Consider the following 21223-nt stretch of genomic DNA (forward strand, 5'->3'; position numbering starts at 1 on the left):
CCCTAATGGGGCGGGGGGCTTCCTAACTCTGGGCTAAATGATATGCAGAATGTGCTGGCAGTGATCATACTGTTGAGCATGCAATTCACAGGCATGGTGAGATCCACGCTAATGAGTCTGACTGTAGCAAAGCACTTACTAAGGCTCCAAAGCCAGAGTGGAATCCATCACACCAATTTAGTAACTTAAAACCAAAGCCAAATGCTAATTTCTACAAAAAGGCATCAAAGTTTCATTTTTGAAAAGTCGACTGAACTAGGTCGGATTAAAACTCAAGCCTATGTATTATTAAAATAATTGAATTGGGCTATCAAAATATCAGACTGAACTTGAGTCAGAATTCCATATGTTCTTGATTACAGTTAAGTTCCTCCTTTATGAGCTAAATTAGGCTGGTTGAGAGGGAACGGCAGTTTCACTATCAGACAATGAAATGATGGCACTGGTCCGATTAGCCTTCAGAGGGAAGGTAGAGATGTGCCCAGAATCACAATGCCCTTTCTGACTCTCCTGCAGTGATCACGATCCACCAGCCCTTCTTCAACATGCTGTGTGTGTGTGTGTGTGTGTGTGTGTGTGTGTGTGTGTGTGTGTGTGTGTGTGTGTCCATCTCTTCATTCTGTGAGGCATCCTTGACTGAACTTAGGGGTGGTCATCTCAGCCAGCCTGTGACTGACCTACGAGGGAACCAATTGGCCGGACTGGTTGTGTCCCTTCTCTGGAGGCACAGAGCCACATCCTGCTGGTTGTGCTTTTCATGAATGGCTGAGGGAACATTCGCAAAGGACACGGGTCCAGCATCCTACCAGCTGTGCTGTCTTTTCTGGGTGAGGCTGATTGCTTTTGGCCCTGCTAGTGCAGTGTTTTCCATCAAATCACTTTCTCCTCTGCGGGGGTATTTATTATGTGCCATTTTCAAAATAAAAGGGACGCGGAGCAATCATCCAGCAAAACCATAAAACATTTTATTATCCGAGACGGTGAGGGGACAGGTTTGACATACAACACTGGGAACGGCAATGGCCGAACAATGTGGTACTAAAGCGTGATTTAATGAGGCTTGGAGGATTTAGTTCCGTCAGAAAAGTTCCACTCTGTCTTGGGCATGGGGGAAGCTGAGCTGGCGTGGGCACCTGAATGAGAAGCATCTCTCTAGGTAGGCCTCAGACAGCAACTGCTAGCTGCCTTGTTGTCCCTGACAACCATTTTCAGGGAGACTTCAGTGGTAGAAACTTCTGGCTGATTTAGTGGACCCCAAACTTGGCACAGCTTCTCAGTGGCTTCCGTTTTACAAGGCCAGCAGTTAATCCAACAAAAGGCTGAATTCATTTCCCTCTATACCCATTGATTGCCAGCTGAGAGCTGGATGCTGTCAGCTCAACTTTTTTTTTTTTTTAATTCCATTCCACTGGAATTGAGGTCTTTTGCCCTCTCATCAAAGGCACTGTATCATCTTGGGCAACAATTTTTATTTCTACTTTTCTTTTAGGGGGAAAAACTCATTAGCAGATGGTGGCTGGTTATCAAGTCAATCATTGTCTTTGGATTTGATTATCGTATATAACTTTCCAATCCAGCTGAATTGAATCTATCTGTTATTTATTTATTTTATTAATTGGGATGGTACATTAGCCTTTGAGTCATGAACATCAGATATTCACTGACCAGTTCAAACGTCACTTCATTATCTTCTGTATTAAAGTAGATGTGTTCATGGAATATTTATCTAGTATGTGTGGTACCATGGGGGGAATTCATGGGAGTGTGGAAGAGGTAAATGCCTGGGTTCTTGTCCTGAAGGGGAAGGTATAAGGTGCACATGAATGAAGAGATAATTGGCATTGCATTATTATATAAGTTCAGTGGAGATGGCCTAGCCTCAAACAGTGGTTTTAAATGATACTGGCTAACGGGATTGCCTGGGATTGTTTGAAGAAACAGTTGATTGGGTCTAGCATTTGAGATCCTGATTCAACTTATCTCTAGAAGGGTGCACACTGTGCGGGTCTTAGACAAACTTCACATGGCCCAGTGCGTAGTCACAGCTGAGCAACAGAATCCTAGCAGAGGCACAGTTAGGTTTTGGGTTGTTTGTTTTGCTTTATGATTTAGGTTCTACTCTGTAGTTTTTTTCTTTCTCCATGTCTGTGGTGATATTTTATTTGTGCTTTAATAAAGCTTGCCTGGAGATCAGGGGGAAAGGTCAGCCATTTTAAGTAAACAAGAAGTCAGGCAGCACATGCCCTTAATCCGATCACTTATCAGGCAGTGTCTCTGTGTGTTCAAGGCTATACTAGGGAACAGAGCCAAGATCAGTGACACATGCCTTTAATCCCAGTACCAACCACAGAGACCTGGAGGTCTGTACAGACAGACCGTGACAAGGAAGTGAGGTGGCTGGGCTAAGAGCCAATGAGAGGGCAGAACAGCAAGGCAATAAAGACGTGGGTAAGATGGGAAGTAACTTGCATTTGGAAGCTGCAGAGTTGGTGAGGTAAGGTTGGCTGGTGGCTTTCCGTTTCCCTGATCTAAGGCTTTCACCCCTATATTTGGCTCTGTGTTTTTTATTTAATAAGACCATTTAGAAATTTGTCTATTCAGGTCAATAAGAGCTTTCTTTCCTGTATCCCTTATATGTATCTAAGTTATAGCCTCATCATTTCTCTATGGAAATTTCCTTCCAAGTCTAGTCATTTCAATAGCCTGGTCCATAAATGTTTGTTGAGTGAGAGAGTGAAATGATGGGCTGTATGACCTTAAGCAAGACGCAGGAAATCTGTTTAGGAACTATTGTCTTCACATTCATCAATATGGAGAGAAAGTTGGCATTATGCTATCTTTTCCTTACCTTATAAATATTACATGTGACCCAATTAAATAGATATCTTTCTTTGGCGACTCTGGATTCTTTTAATGATAAATGTACAGTAAAAATTCTAGGCATTCTCAAGGACAGTTGACCCTAGAGTAATACTTTTATTCTAGCTTGTGTCAAGTGGGTGAATTTTGATGAGCTTATAAGAGAGCTGTTTCTAGTAAAGTGAGTTCACTAATGTCATCTAAAGGAGATGGCTAACTTGAAAATTATTGAGAACATGTCTAGGGTCCAGAGTCTAAGCAGGAAATAGCAGTGCAAGAGCCTGGTAGTGAACCAGGGGCAGTGTCTCCCCACAGCTCTTCCATCCCTCTGGTGGCATTGACCTTTAAGTTACTCCTTTCGTTACAGCATCACTTTCAAACCTCATTTGCAGGTTCACCCATTTATGAGGTGAGGAAGAGATGATGAGATGAGCATTTCCAAGAGACCTGTGGTTAGGACTCATCTAGAGTGACAAATTAACTATCGATGCCTTTCTTTTTCTGTGAATTCTTTTAACTGTGGTTATAAGTCCCTCCCTCCTGGTTGTAATAAGCAGACCTTGGCATGATGATCACAGGAAGGAAGGCTTCTGTCTCTCAGAGCACACGCTGGCTTTTTAGGTGCTGTATATTTTGCTCTACAGGCGTCTGAAACACAGGCTCGTTTGTTGGTTTGAGACCTCCAGCTCAGAGCCATCCTTGGCATTGTCTCCATCTCCCTGGTGCTCACTGCAGGCTGGGCTGAGGGCTGACCTCCCTCCGCTGCTGCTGACAAGAGCCTGGCCTTGTGCCTTCTGTTAATTAGCAGATTTTCTCTTTTGAGATCAAAAGTGCCTTAAATTCTCTCCTATTTGGGAAAACCGAGGCCCAAGGACTTCAAAGGTCACTCTTGAAATGGCTTTGTCCCTTCTGAGTCTGCTTTTCCCATGGTGCTCCATGCCGATTTATTTTGAGACAAACAAACAAAACAAAACCAAAAACCAAAAACCAAATCAAAACAGAAAAACCCAACCCTGAGTTCAGGCTGTTATTAGGGAAATCTGGATCACTTAAGGTGAATTAAACAACCTCTCCCCTTCTAAACTGCTCTGGGGAGTGAACAAGAGAAGTGTCACTTGCTGACGGTTAAAACAAAGGTGTGTCTCTTTCTTTCCTAGTATAAATGGTGATTATGTTATGACAAGGCAGATTTTGTCAAGACAGCCTAGCATGAGGAGGGGCAGCCATTTGAAGGACTTCACAAGGAGCTATGTGGTTAGTCCCAAATCCTTCCCCAAAGCATCAGGCTGGAGTCATTTCCTAATGCCAGGGTACTTCAACCTCTACCATGTGAGCAAAGTGATTCTGCATGTCAAATCCTGAATTTAAATGAATGTGAAGCTCTGTTGAGAAAGCTCACTCCTCTTTGCAGCCACAGCTGGGCAGCCACCAGAGAGTTTTCAGGCTAGACATGTTTTTCCCCAACATCTGTCAGCTTAGCTAAATCAGAGCTCCAAATGAACAGTGTAATACCCAAGATCATTATCTGGATTTGTGACACTCCCTCCCACTTCTCCCCAGAGGATTTGGGATTCGAAATGAAAAACAACATTTGTAAGGGATCAGAAGAGGGAGGATTTTCATCTTTATTATTATTACCACTAATAATGCATTTTCATTAACATGGTTTTAATAGTATGGAACAAGAAAAATGAAATATGCCCCCTCCACATTGCCATGCTCTTCAGTGCCTTTTGCATAACGTACTGTATCTGCCACTCATTCAATCCAAGATAAGCCTATTAATTAAGCTCATGTATACAGGTGCATTCTACGAAGCTGTAATTTTCCACTCTAAGTTAACTGGAAACTTACAGATGGTCTCTTGGTTTAACATGTTTTCACAACATCAAAAAAGACAGGGTCTGTGTTCCAGGTAGAAGGAGAGTTAAGCGCCTAATCAAGTCAACAAGAGTTGATTGAGTGCCTACTTTGATGGTCATCTAGGAGCTACTGTTGTAGAGGATGCATGGTGAAGAGAGATTCCACCTTTAATGAGAAAACACGACTCCCATATAGTGATATTTTATTTGTGCTGAAATGTGGTTTTTATTTGTGGGTTTTTTTTTTTTTTTTTTTTTTTTTTGGTTTTTCGAGACAGGGTTTCTCTGTGTAGCTTTGTGCCTTTCCTGGAACTTACTTGGTAGCCCAGGCTGGCCTCAAACTCACAGAGATCCGCCTGGCTCTGCCTCCCGAGTGCTGGGATTAAAGGCATGTGCCACCACCACCCGGCAATTTGTATGTTAATAAATAAAGTTTGCCTGGAGATTAGAGGTCATAGCAAGCCAGGGACAGCAGTCAGGCGGTGGTAGCCCATGCCCTTAATCCAATCACATGGCAGGCAGAGTCTCTGTGGTTAAGGACACAGCCAAGCATGCTGACACAAACCTTTAATGCCAGTACCAACCATAGAGACCAGGAGGTCTGTATAGACAGGCAGTGATGAGGAAGTCATGTGGCTGGGCTTAGAGCAAATGAGAAGGCAGAACAGGAAAGCAATTAGAAAGATAAGTCACACAGGAAGAAGGTCTCTCTCTCAGGGGAAGGATGGCAGCGAGTGGTAAGCTAAAGGTAGTCTTGGCTCTTCGCTAGTGCTCTGATCTCTTGGGCTTTTAACTCTGTATTTGGCTCTGTGTTTCTTATTTAATAAGACCGTTTATAGTTTTGTCTATACTCCCATCCATAAGTTCACAGCCTGGTAGCTCGAGCATAGCATCTGAAATGTCGGGTTTAGAAATCCACAGGCTGACAGTATGGCAGAGCAGCTAAAAGCATCTGCCACACAAGCCTGATGATCTGAATTCAATTCCTGGACCTACAGCAGAAGGAGAGAATGTCCACAAAGTTGTTCTCTGACCATCACATATATGGCTATATGTTTATATCAAATACACACACACACACACACACACACCACAAAATAATGCTTAAAATAAAGAAATCTAGTCACACAGCTTAAAAATTGGCTTGATCTTGAAAATTTTCACATTATATACATCTAGTTTCTTTATGTTAAAATAGAGACGTTAGCATGCTAGGATTTGCTGTCTTGGATGTGAAACGTTCCTCACAGGCTTCTTTCTGTGTTGAGTGTTTGCTTTCTACTTTGTGGTGCTATTTTGGGAGGTTCTGGAAACTTTAGGAGGCAGGCCAAGGTGGGGGAAGTAGGTCACGGGGGGCCAGTTCTTGGTGGCATCCTGTCCCCAGCCCTTCCTTTCTTACTCTGCTTCCTACATGGGCATGAGATGAATAGTTTCCCAATGTCATACACAGTTACTTCCTAGATGTTCTGCCTTACCACAGATCCTAAAATCCAGAGTCTAGGGACTGTCTACTGAACTATCTGAGACCATGAGCTAAGACAAATCTTTCTCCCTTTAAGTCGTTATACTAGGCTTTCTACCATACAATGAGAGAGCTCAGGTAATCTAGGATTGCTCTGAGCATTAACAACATCTGTAGAGCACCTGCCACATTGGAGATAAGCCAAAAACATTGTTTTCAGTCAGTATATTGTATAATATATCATCATTCAACTTTTAATATTAGTTATAGAAGTGTGCAGAGGCTGGAGAGAGCAGTGCCAGCGAAATAGATGGGTAAGTGTTGAACATAACTAAGGTAGCACTTAGAAATGACAGACTCAGATCGCTAGAAGGGAGCCTAGAGGAAAACAGGTCTGACCAACTCCTACCAACACAGAAACAGAAAGAGGTTCAGATAAACTGCTCAGTAAGTTGCTGGCAGATGCCAGGTTGGCCTGTATGTGTGACCCTACTTACGGAGATGGTGCTGTGGACTACAGCAGTTCTCAAACTTGGTGGTGTATCAGGATAAATCGAGAGACTTTTGGAAAGGTGATCTGATTCAGGGGGCTTGAAGTGAGGCCCAGAAGTATGTTTTCATAGCAGGTTCTTGGCTTGCAGGTCAGTGTAGCACAAAGCGCTTTGAACTTGGAGTCTCAGTTCTGACAGTTTCCCTGCCCATTTGTGTGATTGGAGCAAGTCAACTTTTATGTTCTCCATTGTCTCAGTTGTCTCTTGAAATCATTTCACTGACTGAGATTCTAGTTTCTTGCCTCTCTCATAATTGCTCAACACTACTGTTTCCACTCAAGCCAGTGTATGACTTTTCTCATTGTGGTGACCAAATTCCTTACAAAAAAGTAATTTAAGGGAGAAAGGTTGTTTTTTGTTTTGTTTTTCTGATTTGTGTGGCAGCAGGAAGGGAAGGAAGGCATGTAAGCTGGCTGGTTATCTTCAACTATAGATAGGAAGCAGAGAGTGGCCAGGACATAGGGCTGGACTGCAAAACCTCAAGTCCCTCCCCTACTGACTCACTTCCTGCCATGATGCTTTACCCTCTTAAAGGCTCCACAATCTTTTCAGCAGTGCTACTAGTTGGACCAAGTATTCAAACACACAGACCTCAGCAGCCAGGATTGACGTTTGGAAAAGATTTGGCTTGGTGGTGGTGGGTGCTAACCAGAGTGGGAGAGGGAAGGCGAGCTCATAAACTGTATCCTGGCAGGGTGGAGGTTCCCTGGAGAGATGGAGGCAGTCACATGGTCAGAGGAGAGCTTCAGTCTGGAGAGCCTTGTGGGGTGGTACAGTTTTAATACTTTGCTCTAATGCTTCCCAAATGGTGTTTTCTGGAGCATGGGATGTGAGACATGCTCCAAAAGAGATCTCTGTGTTAATAAGTTCGGGAGATGCTACACGCAGTATTATGGTCTAGGAGACTCATGGTACACATCCAGGGCTTTGAGGATTCCAATTAACCTTACTTAGTCTGGAATGTGTCACATTTATTTGGTCACAGAGCACTTAAAAGCAATAACTATCAATTAATGTTCCGTGGAACACTTTTGGGAAACACTATTATAGAAAACAGGGAGTCATTATGAGTTCTGTGTTCAGTTTTAGAGAACTTTTAGGGGAACTTGGGGAAGTGATCATTAGAAAGAATATTTAAGAAGAGCAGGAAATGAACTGGAATCTCTCAGTTTAAAGAAAGAGAAGCCTTATGCAATCCATTTTTGGTTGTGTGAATTGGTATAATGAGGAATTTGATTGATTGTTCTTCATATTCGTTGAGCATAAAGCCAGAAGGAATGGGCTTAAGAGTTAGGCCTGGAGATTTAGGAGAAAGAAAAAAACAGAAATCTTTCTGATCAGGGATATAAACTAGAATAGCTTATCTAGGGAAATAATGTAATTTCTCGAGTCTCATCCATTTTGTGTAATAAAATCAGGAGGATAGACTAGATAAAGTCAACTTTTCTCTCTTTTTGTGCCTGTCTTTTGGTATTCAGAGGCCTGTGTACTTCATACGTGTGGTGATATTGTGTCCCCCTATATATTGTGCACCCTAATAAACTTACCTGGGGTCAGAGAACAGAACAGTCACTAGACAGACATAGAGGCCAGAAAAATGGTGGCACACACACCTTTAATCCTAGCATTCAGGAGGCAGAGCTCCGTCTGGATTTCTGTGAGTTCAAAGCCACACTGGACACAGCCAGGCATGGTGACACATGCCTTTAATACCAGGAAGTAATGGCAGGAAGCAGAAAGATATATAAGGCATAAGGACCAGAAACTAGAGCCTGGTTAAGCTTTTAGGCTTTTCACAGCAGTTCAGCTGAGATCCATTTGGATGAGGACTCAGAGGCTTCCAGTTTGAGGAAACAAGATCAGGTGAGGAATTGGCAAGGTGAGGTTGGATGTGGCTTGTGCTGTTTCTCTGATCTTTCAGTGTTCACCCCAATACCTGGCTCTGGGTTTGTTTTTATTGATAAGATCTTCAGAGATTCGTGCTACATCTGGCACCCATCTACCTTTTTACCTTATCATGTCCATATTCTCTCTTTTTTCTTTTCTGAGTAGATTCAAAAGTCTACCTTTTATCTTATCATTTCTATATCTCCCCCCTTTAAAAAAACAATCTACCTTCTATCTTATTATTTCTATATTTTTTTTCAGAGTAGATTCAATGATCTACCTCATATCTAAACATATGAGAGCCACAGAGCACCCTGGTTATCCAAACAAGGATCTAGCAACTTGAAGAACCTTATATTTGGAAACATCCCAGTATCTTGTCCAACTTTCCACCAAGGCAGCGCTATTTTTTGCAATACTCCTGCCCTGAGGCCTGCAGGAATGTCCTGGGAATGATTCCAGTGCTTAGGAAGCCATTATTTTTTCTAGACAGGTCATTTCATTTACAGATCACCTTAATTGTTAGGAAGTTCTGCCTTACCAAGAACCAAATTATACCTCACTGCATCTTTTCCATCTTAAATGGAGTTGTGTTGAAACTCTACAAAATATGGTGACTCTTTTTATCTATGGGATAATCGTTTAGATGTTTGAAGACAAGTGCCACATCTGTGTTAATTCTTCTTTAAGATAAGGAGCCCAAATTCTTGCTATAAATATTCTAGTTTGAGAATGATCTTACGACATGATGTCCAAAGAATATGGGTTGATCATGGGGAATTGTATTTGTGATGGTCAATCTTAATTGTTAACTTGGTTGAGTTGAAACATGCCTAGGGTAAGTAAGTAGTAAAGCCATACTTTTGGGGGTGTCTGATGATATTTCCAAGAAAGATGAGGTCATGAATCATGAGCATTCTAACCTGTTAGTGGAATCCCTTGCTGGAGTCAACACGTGTTCTCACCGGTAGATGATGAAAAGTAGGGGGTGGGGCTTAGTTGGAGAAAGTAGGTCACTGGGAATCTGTATCTTTGAGGCTGTATATATCCTTGTCCTTTCCTGTATTTCTTCCTCACTGCTTTCTGGCTGATGATGTCAACATCTCTGGTTTGCCTTGCCCTCCTCACTTTGGAGGACTATAATTTCTGAGCCCATGGTCTTGTCTATTTGATAATAGTGATGATAAAACTAATGCATGGTATCTTTTGATATGGGCAGAATCTTCATGCCAAGAGACCGTGTATGTAGGGCATAAATGTGAAACTAAAAGATAATACTCTGAAAATTCAGACAAATTCCAAGGGGTCTGAGCTATTAGATATAGGAAACCTGCATTAGTATAAAGAAATGTTGATAAGCACAGCTGGCAGTATAATGGAACTCTCAGAAAATGACATTTTGAGAGGCATCGGGAGTTAGAAAGGTTTGTTGGCTAGTTTTCTGTCAACTTGACATAGGTTAGGGTCTTCTGTGAAGATGGACCCTCAACTGAGAAAATTCCTCCATCTGTCAAATTGTCTGTAGGCAACTATATAGGTCATTTTAATGATTAATGACTGATAATCAATAGTGGGCCCAGCCCACTATAGACTGTGCCTCCCCTGGGCAGTTGGTCCTGGGTTATATAAGAAAGCAGGCCGAGCAAGCTATGATGAACAAGCCAGTAAGCAGTACCCCTCTATGGCCTCTGCTTCAGTTCCTTCCTCTAGGTTCCTGCCTTGAGTTCCTGTCCTGACTTCCCTCACTGATAGAATGTGTGACTTGAGAGTTACAATACAAAATAAACCCTTTCCTCCCCAAGCTGCTTTTTAACACTGCGGTAGAAACTCTAAGACAAAAGGGTTATACTTATAATTTCTAAGTCACTGAGTTCTATAACCAAAGCCATGTTCCAAACAATTAATGAGGTGAAAGGTAGAGATTCGGGAGATGTCATAGCAATCCATGACTCATCTTCCTGCAACCTACACTAACTTTTACCCGAAGTGGGAGATAAGGTTTCATGATGTTCCTGTTGTGGTAGGCAAGGACACCTCAGTGCCTCAGAAAAATCACTGCTTCATGATACCTTCTGGGACTATCCTTGGGCTGCCTACATCTTACCAGCTGGAAGCAAAAGCCAGGTTGTGTTCATTTGTTCTGTTCATTCCTGTTTCTAATAGAGAATTGCATCAGCCAACTTTTGTTTGGCAATCACGTCACACAGTGATCAAAAATACTTCTCTCTCTCTCTCTCTCTCTCTCTCTCTCTCTCTCTCTCTCTCCCTCCTCTCTCTCTCTCTCCCTCCTATCAATTAAATTGTTCCATATATTGCTGTTCACTCTGACCTTTAGCATAGGGTTTACATGTGTTCACGTCACATATAATTTTATTTGTGTCTCTTTATTGACTTTGGTAAGCTGGCTCTTTATGCAGTACTTGGTGTAGTCCATGAGTTGGAACAATCTTCACTTTTGATAAACATGTGGTCCATGTCTTCCCCAATGTTTTTGAACATATCCATCAGGGACAACCGAGGGAAAGTGTTCTGTGGGGCAGTATTAGAGAGTTTGCTTGAGCAAGACAAAAGCATTTAATGGGCTCTTTGAATAACTGTCCAGCCAGCTGGGGTTCAGTTGCAGACTAGGACTATTTTCCAACACGTTGTTTTGTCTTCTTATTTATAGAGAAGTGGCTCACTAAAAGTTAAGACCATTATTTAATAGCTAAATTATTCTCTTTCCACTAGATACTCATATGAATCTGGGTGCTATAAAATCAGAAGTATTTTTATACAGAACCCAGAAGTATGTTGTACCTGACAACGATTTAGCTGTCTTTCTCCAGCCTGTCGATCTTGCCCTTCCAGTCACAGATATGTTCACTAGTCCATTATGTAACAAGAAACAGGTGTCTCTGACGCCACTGGGTTCAAACTCTTTATTCAGTTAACAGAAAGAGTTAGCTAATTTGACTTCTCTCTCTCTCTCTCTCTCTCTCTCTCTCTCTCTCTCTCTCTCTCTCTCTCTCTCTCTCTCTCTCTCTCTCTCTCTCTCTCAGTTCCAATTTTCTTAATAGGCCACAGTCTAAGGCTGAGACTCTTGACTCCCCATTTCCACCCCTAGGATACTTTGCTACCTTCATTGGTCGGACTAATGTCTGTCTGTTCTGTGGTTGGCTGAAGTCTCACTTCCTTCACAAAGTCCTGCCCACACAGTCCCTCCCACCTGGGTTTTCCTCTGTGGCCTTGCCTGCCGCTTCAGTCACCTTGGCTGTGGACCAGATTCTCTGGACTTGGATGTAAACTTTTTGAGAGCTGAGGCTGTTCCTGGCTGTATCAGATTCTCAGAGATCCAGTTTAAGAACAGCAGGCTGTGGGCTAGGGAGAAAGATCTTTGAAAGATCTCAAATTCTTCTGTTAATGTTCCGTTAATGTGGCTCTGAGCAAGCAGTTGCTTTGGTGTGTGTGTATGGGTGCTTTGGATGATTCTAGGATTCTAGGCTAATACAAAGAACACTGCACTAGGAACAAGTAGGCCTGATTCGTATTTGCCAAGAGCCCTGGGAAGTGTGCTTAACCAGCCCACTTACTTCTCCCGGTCTCAGTGTCTGTATTAGATAAAGAACTGGGACTCCACAGTGAACAAATATGAAGTTGAATATGGGTGGCTTTTGAGTAAATCACTCTATGCCTCAGTATCCTTGTTTACAAATTCTCCATCACTTGGCAACACTCTGAGGTGGACTAGGTAAGCTCAGCTCAGTAACAAGGAGCAAACATAACAATATATTGACCGTGAGTATATGTCAAGTCTTTAGCAATGTTATATAGCGCGTTATCCTCTCAACATACATCCTACAGAAGGAGAAAGTGGCTCAAGGTCATGTGTGGGGACATTGTGTCCTCCAATATATTGTGCACCCTAATAAACTTATCTGGGGTCAGAGAACAGAACAGCCACTAGATAGACATAGAGGCCAGAAAATGGTGGCACACACACCTTTAATCCTAGCATTCAGGAGGCAGAGCTCTGTCTGGATCTCTGTGAGTTCAAAGCCACACTGGACACAGCCAGGCATGGTGACACATGTCTTTAATCCCAGGAAGTGATGGCAGGAAGCAGAAAAGTATATAAGGCATGAGGACCAAGAACTAGAGCCCTTTTAAGCTTTTAGGCTTTTAGCAGCAGTTCAGCTGAGATCCATTTGGGTGAGAACTCAGAGGCTTCTAGTCTGAGGAAACAGGATCGGCTGAGAAGTTGGCCAGGTGAGGTTGGCTGTGGCCTGTTCTGCTTCTCTGATCTTTCAGCGTTCACCCCAATGCCTGTCTCCCATGCCTTTTATTTAATCAGACCTTTTAAGATTCATGCTATAGTCATGATGCTTGTCAAGGGTACAATCAGCTTCCCACTCTGACTCCAAGCTCACGCCTCTCTCGTTTCACTCTGTAGCTTCATTGTCCAGTGTCTGGCAGGGGGTCTTGTACAGACAGACGCCCTCTGCACCTCTGCAGGGCTGAGTCTGGCCCTCAGATGTCCTCAGCCTTGGGGCAGGAGCTGGTGCTGATGGGAGGCTCTCTGGCCTGCTGGAGAGAGGTCTGGCTGTAGTTGGCTGGCACTGCCAATGTGGCTGGCTAGCAGCCCTGCCTTCACACTCTCCAGAGCAGGAGGAGCCGGCTCAGAGGTGTCCAGGCGGTGTGTATGGTTTATAAAAAGCCACCAGGAGCACCATCTTGGGACTGCAGCCGTTTATCCGCACTTTTCCCTTGTAAAATGTTACTGACTGTTTTACACCAAGGGCAGTTTATCCTGAATGGGATGTACAGGCATTCAATTCACCTCTACTTTTCGCCAAGTCTGCTTTTTCACCCCCTCCTCCTTGCTTCTGAAGTTATATATGGTTCTGAGAGTAGAAGCCATTTTCTATCTGAAGGGAAAAAAAGAGCTGACAGCTTTAAAGGGAAGCCTTCCATCATAGGAAAGAACGTTTGGTTGAAGAGATAATGCCTTTGTTTTTTAAAAAATGGAACCCTGCTTCAGTGGTCTTGTGGTTGTCTGAAACTGACCTGGTTTCTGGTCAGAAGTTAAGAATTCTACAGAGATGATCCCTATCAGCATACCTTGAGAGGGTAAATGGAAGACAGATATGATCAGGCCTACTTTTTTAATGGGAAAATGGAAGCCCAAAGAGGTTAAATCATGTGTTTAGGACCACAGTGGAAGGGTGTTGGTATAAGCAATTGCCTTCGCAGCTGGGTTAGTGACAGGGAAAGAAGGGAAAGAACCTTTTGGCTAGGCACCCATCTTCTCCCCGACGCCCCAGCTGTCTCAGGAGCTTCTCCCCAGTCTTTGAAACTGCTCTTTTTATATGTGATTTGATGGCGAGTCTGAGTTTCCGTGACATTAAGCAATTGGCTGAAAGTCACACTTAGTTATTGCAAAGTAGGTTTCCAACCCAAATCTTGTGAGTCTGAACCTGTTTCCTCCCCAGACCCTCCAGCGGCCTTCATTAGTATCCGCCACTCGCCTGCCCTGGCTTTTGCAGAGAATCTAAATATAATGGATTGCTGCTGCAGAATGCCAGGGTATTTTAATTTATAGAAAAGAATAATGGGGTTCAGGTGAATGCCCTCTTCGGTATATTCTCTTTGGAATGAGGCTTAGCTTTATTGTCCTTTCACTTCCCGTTAGTTCTAGCTAAAGTGATTCCATAATGACATATAAACCCAAACATGAGTAATTGATGGCAGCCTCAGGAGCTGGAGCAGGATAAAACCAGACCGACTCGAGTCTCCAGGGTGAAGAATTAACATTTATTGGTTTAGTGAAATGAATTTATGTCCCAATAAAGCCAGTTACGGACTAGACAGTGATTTAATGAGGTGCCTTTTATAAAAAGAACAAATATGAACTTCTGGGCCTGGGTTAGATTGTAACTAATATGTCACTTGCTAAACCACTTTATAGATATATTTGGAAAAAAAATACAAGGTATTTCCATAATCCATGAAATTTGTGTTTAACCCATTCTGCCGATAGAATTAGAAGTCAAAGGGGAATACAATCTGCGTCTCTGATCTCCTGAACAGCACATTTATTCACCAGTCCCACAAGATCCGGGCTCTGAGTGTGGCTGCAAGACTGAAGAGCAGAGAGGAAGACAAATGCCACCATAGAGGAAAAGAAAAGAAATACTGAAACTAGGTAGGCCTGGCACCCTTTGAGTCTTGGATGTCCTGGTCTACAGGAAGTAGGTGACGTCAAAGGGCAGAGAATCAATGCCTCCAGTGCATCCTTTGGGGGTGAGGCTGCAGGCAGAAAAGGATACAGTCGCTCCTGCCCCTGCTGCCTTTAAAAGCCAAGGACATTTCTTCTTTCCACTCCTTTCCTTTATTCTTCATACAAAGAACTGGGGAATTGGTGTCTTTGGTAATAAACTGTGCAGGTTCCAAAGCCCAGTCATTCCAGACTCTTTCATTTTGTGCCCTAGATCTAATCCATCAGGACATTTCATAGGCCCTACTTTCAAAATGATTTCCAGAATCTGGACACGTTCTACTGTCTCCACAGTTTCCTCCCAGGTTCAACTGACCCTTTTTTTTTTTTTTTTTGCCCAGGTGACTCACTAACATCTTAATTGATCTTCCTGCCCTTGTTTTTGATTCTGCCCTGAACTGCTTCCCAGATACCATTTGATCTTCACATAGCAGCCAGAAGTGGGGATCTTCTTAACAGAATCCATCTCCTTGTGTTAGATTTTCATCACCATGACAAAACACCTGAGCCAAGCGACTTAAAGGAATAAAGGTCTGTTTTGGCTCACAGTCTCTGAGGTGTCAATCCATTGCAGCTGGGAGGGTGTGGCAGAGCATAGGAGCTCACTTCATGGCTGCCAGGAAGCAGAAGATGATGAAGGCCTGCATTAGTTGGCTTTCTCACTTTTAGTTCATCCAGGCCTTCAGCTTCTGGATGGTGCTGCCCACACTCTGCATGGCTCTTCACCCTTCAGATAATCCTCTCTGGAAATGTCCATTCATGTGTTAATAGTCCCATTAACCACTACCTCTTTCTTGATTCCAACATGACAGTGGCTTCCCATCTTCCACAGAAGAAAGCAGAAACCTATAGAAGAGCCTACCAGCCCTACATGGCCAAGCCCCTCCCAGACACTCAACCCTCTGATCTCATACTCTGTCACCACATCCCTGGCACATCCATACTGCTTCCCTGATCCTCCAAGGCAGGCTGTACATCTTCAAGCTCCCCAACACTTCTGCCTGCATCTTTCTTCTTCCAGATATCTATGTATCCCATCCCTTTGCCCACTTCATGCTTTTCCTCACACCCACCCTCTCAGTGGAGTCCTCTCTATCTCATGTAAAGTGGGGATTCCTCAGCCTCCCAAGTTGTCTTGACCTTCTTACCTCACTCTGCTTTCTGCAGAGCTCTTATTACCTTCTAACTTGCTATCTATTCTTCACTTGTTACTGTGTTTTTTTTGCTTGTCTACTGTCTCATAGGTGTAAATGCTACAGGGATTGGAATCCACCTGTTTTGCTTATAGATGCAGCTGGGAAGACTAGGACACTGCCTGCTACACTGGAAGTGCTCAGGAGATGTTTGTTGAATGAATAAATGAGCAAATGGGCAAGAAGTCAGCTGAAAGCCATCCTGAGGAGTTTTAATACTAAGAAAAAAAAGCAGGAGCAATTCAGTTTTGTTCTCATAGTCTAATCTTTTTTAGCTCAGTTTTCATCACAGGTTTTATTTGCTCTTTAACTCTGGAAAAGAAGACTTATCAAATTGGTTTGAAGATATAATTTCTACATCTAGGGAGTTTTGAGATCTTGTAACAAAAAAAAAAAAAACAACAAAAGACCTTCAACAAGATGAAGAGGATTTTTCATTGGAATAATTATGACTGAAATCTCTGACATGATCATATTGGACACTTTGAATTTGAAATGAGGTCTAATAATATTAGGAGAAATGCAACCTCTCATGATGTCACCATCGATACTGACAAAATATTTGAGCACCCACTGGCTGCAGAGCACTGAATGCTTTGAATGCACGGTGCACACATCTGTGCTGTTAGGAGGACAGCTGTGCTAGTTGGGGAATTTTATGTTCCCAGAGCTTGGAAGCAAGGATGTCGTATTTCATGCATTTAAATGTACTTTGTGAGCGACGCCTCCTAAGTGTAAAGTGTGATCACCAGCAAGTAAAGCAAAAAGTGTATTGGTTCAACTAGAAATGTCCTGCAGTACTTGGGATGACTTAAAAAAAAATACCTTCTCAGGTACCATATAGACCTCGGTTGTCATCCTAATCCACATTTGTACTGCACTATGCAGCTTACAAAGCACTCGCTTGAAATAGACCATCTCGTATCTGGTTTCTGGGGAAGGTTTGCCAAAAGCATGGTCTCTGTGGTGCACTGGGGATGTGGGGTTCAGGGTTGTCTGGGGAAGAGGAGCCACAGGGAGGAGCTTTCATTTGTGAAGCTGAAGTCAGATGGTTTCAGACATGATGCTGTGGTCAAGAGTAAAGACTCCACAGTCAGGCTCTCTGGTGTCAGATCCAGGCCTGATTTTTGCTTGATGATGTCTTGACTTTATCAACTGTAGAATGGGCTGAGTCATAGTAGGTTTTCACAAGCTGTTAGGAGGGATTGGGAAGTTTGTAAACAGAGAGTGCTCCGAAGAACTGCTGGCACTTGGGAAGTTCCCATGCATGCCAGCTGTTAGAATTAAGGATCAGAGGAGGGCTTGCTTGCCCTTCACCTCTCCTTCAATTTTCTTATCCAATTGTTGGAAAAAAAACCTTTCTTAGCAGTCATTCAGTTAGCTATGCACTTCTTAATATTGTAAATGAACAGAACAATATGCAAATCAGATGAAAACTCAGAACCCTTTAATAATACACACATTTTCGTGTCTGTACAGTTTTACTTATGGTTTTGGAGTTGACTGTTCCTGAAGTCCTCATACTAATACATCAGAGAGCCCAGTTTGAATTATTGCTCCTTAGATACTTAAGTCTAAGATGCCCCCGTGCCCACTGGAATGAGTTATTTGATTTTTTATGTCCAGAATATAGGACAGTAGATGGACAGACTCAAGGTAGCCTTGGCATATCTTTTGAGGGACATTTGAGAAGCAACTTGATGTAGGTAGAGAACAGGCAAACAGTGGAATGGCCATTTCCAGACCCGTGATTTTCGATGTAATTGACTTTTGGGGGCAACCACCCTCCTCATCTCCGTGATTCTCCCTTTCTGCCTGCTTCTAGGCTCAGTGTGCATCATTTCTCCCTGGGACAGTAAGCTGCTGAGAAGCCCCTAGAGGGAGAGACAGCCCAGGGAAAATGAAGCAGCACTGAGCAGATCACAGTCGGGACTGGAAATCCACCTGACAAAGGCGAAGTCACCACAGAGACAGAGCTATGTAATTGGTTGTCAATATATGTATTTCAAAACACAGTCTCCAGGTAGCCAACTTCCCAGGGAGATAAAAAAGAATCTTTCAGTGTGAAAGCTTGTTACATCTCAAAGAAAGCATGCTGGTACTTTGCAAGGACAGAGCAAGCAGGCAGCGGCCTGAGAGCGGGCACAGCACAGGATTTCTCTGACACTTCTTCTGTCACAGATGGGGGTGGGGGGCAGTCTTTAGATTTCTGTTTTCTGTCTCTTCCTCTTGCAGATTCCCAGGGTGATGCAACCAGATCCGAGATGCTCAGGGTTTTGTAGGGAGGCAGCAGCTGTGCAGTTTGGCCAGATCCACCCTGCAGAGGAAAATGCTGATTCTCCATGTTTTCTCTGCTGCTGTAAGAGGATAATAATAAAAAGGAAACATGCTTCCCTGTCTTAGGGACTCGGGGAGATGATTTAGATGTTGCCTATGAGGCGGTTGAGGCACTGGCTGAAGGAGATGCTAAGCACCATTTCCAAAGTTAGCTTCTTAACCCACCTTGTAAAAATGAGCGCCTGCCTCATCTGCTGGGAACTGGGTGGAATGCCTCTATTAGAAGCTTTGGAAAAGGTGACAGGGCTTGATGATGGAAACAGCTGTCAGTTTGATTGACTCACTTTGTGAAGACATTGAGAAGGGAGAGGAGATGCCACCTTGGACCAAGCAAACAGGGCCTCCTCTAGGATTCTTATCCTAGGGGACTGGTGAGAATAGATGGCGATATTGTGGTTGGGCCCAGGCAGCCTGATACTTGAAACAGGAATTTCCACCCAGCACCAAGACAGAGGTGTCCCCAGTGCTTAAAAGAGTAACTTTCTTTCTTACCTAATCTTTCTAGTTCAGAAGTGGGTGAAATATTTGGATCCCAGGTTTCCCAGTGTGTGGTGAAGACAGATGAGAACATTGTAATGGCTTCCTCCATGGGAGGTTAGCCCTTTTTTTTCAGGGCAGAGTGCAATTTGATATTTATTCTAGGCAGAGCACAGAGCTACTTGACTTAAGAGTCTCTCACCCATTAATTCATTACTAAGTATTGATTAGGCATCAACAATTAGCCATAGTTCTGAGGAGGGGGAAACTGATCAAGATGGTGAAAGTCCTTGTCCCCAAGGAACAAGGAAAGACAAGCTGGAAAGACAAGAGAGTAATTCCCCCCACTCACCCTCACCAGAATATAAACTCTACATGGGCAGATTTTGTCTATTTTTTAAAAATCTGTTTACTACTATATTCTGGATACTATAGTCCTGGATGAGGTCTAGAATGCCTGTTACTAGTTGCCCAGTAGGTGTTTGCTAAATACATGAATAGAGAAGGCAGTTTTGGGTGAGGTCGATGGAAGAAATGAATCTGAGGTTGTTAAAAGAGGATGAAGTAAGGGGTGGGTGATGGAACCCCTCAGTCTCTGTTCCTCTTACCTACTCACAGCAAACCCTGCAAGACTTGGACAAGAGTTTGGATGAGAGGAAGAGATTCTAAGCACAGAAAACCTGCTTAGTAAACACTACTTACTTTATTTATTTATTTATTTGTTATTCTCTCTCTGTGTAGGCACATGTTTGCCACAATGTGCATGTTGGAAGTCAGAGAACAACTTTCGGGAGACATTTTTCCCCTTCTCTCCCCTTCCATCATGTTTTGGGAATTGGACCCAAGTTGTCAGGCAAAGGTCATCACCTGCTGGGCCGTCTGAGTGGTCCCTCTCTCAGTTTATACTTTAAAATCCCTACTGAAGCAGCTTGGGAAGAAGAGCCAGGAAAGCAAGGGCAAATAGCTAGGAACTTTTTCCTGAGGTCCAGACTAGAGTTCACGATGGTTGTTGCAGGCAGGCTGGGGAGGTCAGGTTCCAGATGTGTTCCCAAGATGTAACCAGTGGGATTTATTAATGGGGATGATGTGGAAACAGAGGAGGGGAGGGAGGAGTTTCGTACGCCGCTGGAGCCCATAGGTAGATGTCAGTGCCTTGGCCAGAGAGGTAAGGGTTAGACTCCTGGAATTCTGGCTTTGAGGTGGTGGCCTGGCTAGCCAGGGAGTACGAGACCCTCAAGCTAGTTTTTAGGGTTGTATCTTGAATATTTACCAGGACATTTTGGTCAGACTTGAGGAGGTGTTTACATATGACAAGGATGGGTGGGACCCAACCTTTGAAATCAAATATTTGAAAGAAAAATTTAAATATATATATATATATATATATATATATATATAATTTTTGTTTTTTATTCTGTGTATGTGTGGGTGTGCATGTGAAGGCCAGAGGACAACTCTCAGGAGTTGGTTCTAGGTTGGGTCTGGGGACTGAACTCAAGTTGTCAGCCTTGGCAGCAGATGCTTTCACTCACTGAGTCATCTCATGCAGGCTTTTGGAATCAAAGAATTTGTGGTATTTAGAACCTAAAATATCTTGTCTTAGAGATATTCAAACCATGGTTTTAATTATTTTGTACTTAAAAGGGAAGCAATATTTTCTCTAAATGAAAACTTATCAAAAGCCCAATATGTGGGATAATTTAATTGTTCTGAGAAGCCCAGGTCTCTGTATTTGGCTTCCTCTTTTTTCACCCCCATATCTCTTCAGGTGTTCTCGAAATAGCAACAAAGATTTCTTCCTCCCACTTACTGCTGGATTGATGCTAGAAATCCTGTGGGCAGAGATTCATTCTATGCACTTAAAATATCTCATCCTCCTAAAACGTAAAACTCACAGAAGAAAGCATAGGAGGGCTTTGTTGCACCCCACACATCTTTAAGGCTCTAGCAGAACTTCGTTCACTGGCTTGCTTTGGAGTCAACTCTGGTGGTTGGGGAAGGCTGCTGGATTGTGATGTTCTGGAATAAGAGGAACAGGAATTCTGCTGAGGAGAGCGGAGCTGATACAGCAGGCCTGCTGTGGTTGCTGGAGCTTGTATTGTGTTCATTTTTGCCTTCTAGATATGTTCCTCTTGCCTCATCTTCAGGAAATTCTTAGTGCCTTCACTGTCTGCTTTGATGAATCTAGCTGAGACATTGCATCTTTCCCCCACGTTCCTGGGCAATGATCTCATGTCACTATTAGTGACAGGTACTTTCAAAAGGGCTTGAGTCTTCTTCCATGTGAGAGACACATTCTAATGGACAACTAGACCCCTACCTTCCCTTCATTTACAGAG

The 21223-nt window shown here is 43.2% G+C and overlaps 1 long non-coding RNA gene across 1 annotated transcript in view; it reads left to right on the forward strand.

Annotated features, from left to right (window-relative positions):
• The window catches only part of LOC121832385 (uncharacterized), a 66292-nt gene extending 51241 nt beyond the window's left edge, over positions 1 to 15051 (forward strand). The window contains exon 5 of the long non-coding RNA XR_013042562.1: positions 14641 to 15051. This is a non-coding gene — a long non-coding RNA (uncharacterized LOC121832385). The remainder of the gene's footprint in view (positions 1 to 14640) is intronic.
• The last annotated feature ends 6172 nt before the right edge of the window (positions 15052 to 21223 follow it).

This window comes from Peromyscus maniculatus, chromosome 9, assembly GCF_049852395.1.
Source record: "Peromyscus maniculatus bairdii isolate BWxNUB_F1_BW_parent chromosome 9, HU_Pman_BW_mat_3.1, whole genome shotgun sequence".
NCBI classification, from domain to species: Eukaryota; Metazoa; Chordata; class Mammalia; order Rodentia; family Cricetidae; genus Peromyscus; species Peromyscus maniculatus.